This window comes from Medicago sativa, chromosome 8, assembly GCF_051527215.1.
Source record: "Medicago sativa cultivar Bolivia chromosome 8, Bolivia_mono, whole genome shotgun sequence".
NCBI lineage: Eukaryota > Viridiplantae > Streptophyta > Magnoliopsida > Fabales > Fabaceae > Medicago > Medicago sativa.
In genome coordinates, this window is record NC_140756.1 from 38,617,723 (window position 1) to 38,620,207 (window position 2,485).

Sequence of the window (2,485 nt, forward strand, 5' to 3'; positions counted from 1 at the left end):
GAGACTTATTTTATTATTTAATAAAATAAGATATGAGAAATAAAATAAATATTGAGATATGGGGTTATTTTGTGAATTTAGAAAGTTTGATGGTAGAATTGGGCTTTGGCATAACATGTGAGATGACCTAAAAAAAAAAGAACACCACGGTCTCATGATGATATAAACAAGGAATTGGAGAAAAAAAAACGCTAGGGGAGAGCCACACGAAGAGAAAAGCATTACGGCTGGTACAAGAACCACCTTTTGGAAAGGAACAATTAATCATTCACGTATCACAATAGAGAGGAAGGCACATGGTTATATAAATTTGCATGGGAGATATATAGTGCCGCATAGTACTTGGAGGAAGGATCTTGGCATCACGTTTTTGATTGATGAGACCACGTTTTGGAAGACAAGGGAGGCACGCACCACTAGACGGCTAGGAGGCACATGGTTATAGAAAAACAACATCAACAGTAGCACGAGGAAGAGAAATTGAGGAGTAAAACCGTCGCTACTCTGACGTAAAAGAGACGCTCGTTGTTAAACTATTAAGATTTGTTGTTGATGCTGAGTTTCTTATATTATGTGAAAGCTTCAAATCCAGGTAAGGGTGAGACTAATTTTCATTACTATTAAGGGTATGATTCTATAGGATGAATTTAGCATGATTAGGTTAAGTTTTGGTGAGAATTGGGAATTAGGTTTAAGACCGAATTTGATGATTGAATCATGAAAAGATGTTAGGTTGATGCTAAATTAGTGTACAGAACTTAGTTATACCATAAGATGATAATTAGATGTTGAATTGAGGTTAGAATTAGGAGATTAAGTGAAAAGTTGGAATTTTTAGGTTTCTGGCCGTACTGACATTCATCGCTCGCACCTGCGAGCAAGAACACTCGCATCTGCGAGCTAGAACCCAGAACTCGCAACTGCGAGCAACACAACTCGCAACTGCGAGTGACCTGTGAGCTCGCAACTGCGAGCAGAATAACTCGCCACTGCGAGTAAATACGTAGGCACCCAGAATGCACACTTTGCTCGCCATTGCGAGTGAAGTTACTCGCCACTGCGAGTTAGGCTGTTAGTTGCCCAAAATTGTCCCGATGCGATCCTTTCGCACGTGTAGTCTTGAGATGACCTTAGAAGTAAGTTAGAGAGCTGTTTAGGATGTTTTCATAAGCTCCAGAAGTCTGTTATGGTGACTGAAATTAGAAGTGTTGCTGCATGAATGCTATAATGATGTTTTATGATATTTATATTGATGTAATTAATTCTTCACGTGAATGTTAACACATTCAAGCGTTGTTAATTGTTGTATGTTGTTGCTGTTTTCTGTTGTCGACTGTTAGTGTCTTGAGGTTGCATGAGTCGGTCTATGTTGTTGGAATTTAAGAAGTTGTCCATGATTATGAGTCATATGAGTTGTACACTTCGTTGTCTAAGTTGTTGGGAGTTGAGTTCATTGCATACTCATTAAAGTTGGGGGCTTTAGGCCCGGCAGCCTTTGTGCTCATTAAAGTTGGGGGCTTTAGGCCCGGCAGCCTTTGTGCTCATTAAAGTTGGGGGCTTTAGGCCCGGCAGCCTTTGTGCTCACACGTTGAAGAGCCTATTATGCTCATTTGTTGTTGATTGGTACCACATGCATTGGCATATCAAGAAGTTTAATGATGTTTAAGTTGTCAAGTTGTTGTCAAGTTGATAAAGTCGCATGGTCTAGATGAGTTGTGTTGTCAAGTTGTTGTTGAGTTGATAGAGTTGCATGGTCAAAGATGAGTTGTGTCGTCAAGTCGAGTGTTAAGTTGATTATGATTTGTGATGAAAATTAGTAATGATATTTGATGATTGTATTTGTTATGACATGAAAAATATACTGATTGTTAATTGTTGACATGTTATTAATGTTTAAGTTGTTAAATGCATTTTATTGGATTATATGCTTAATGTATTGATTATGAAATCTCACCCCTTCTGCGTATATGTTGCCTCGACCGTGGGTAATGTGCAGGTAATAAAGATTAGAGGCGTTCATGAGTGGACTCTTCACTTGGTGTCTAGGTGCTCTGATACGTAACGGGATGGGGGCTTGCTTTTATTTTTATTCCTTACATGTCTCTCTTATGAACTAATTTATGAGATTTTCCAATAAGGTCTGTGTGCCAAGACTTTTAAATGTTGAACTATTTTCCGCTGCAACAGTTTAAGATTTTCATGATGTTGAATTTGAAGGATAATTATTATTATCTGTTTTGAGATGTTAAAGTAGTGTGTGACATTCCGTTATGAACTAAATACTCTGATTTTAAATGAAATTTTTTATGTTGGGAAAACGGGGTGTTACAATTGGTATCAGAGCAGGTCGGTCCGTCCGGCCAAGTAGTTGAGTCGTGTTGTGTCGTATTACAGTTTTGTACTGTATTTGAGTTGTACTTATTATTGATTGTTTTGTAGAGAACCAATACCTGGTATGAACTGGTTGGAGTACAACCATGTTCGT

The 2,485-nt window shown here is 38.1% G+C and overlaps 1 long non-coding RNA gene across 1 annotated transcript; it reads left to right on the top strand.

The window, feature by feature from the left end:
- The first annotated feature begins 334 nt into the window (after positions 1 to 334).
- On the top strand, positions 335 to 2,250 carry LOC146898978 (uncharacterized). The gene is made up of 2 exons (XR_015023035.1): positions 335 to 592; positions 1,997 to 2,250. It is a non-coding gene; the product is annotated as an uncharacterized LOC146898978 (long non-coding RNA).
- Positions 2,251 to 2,485: the final 235 nt, after the last annotated feature.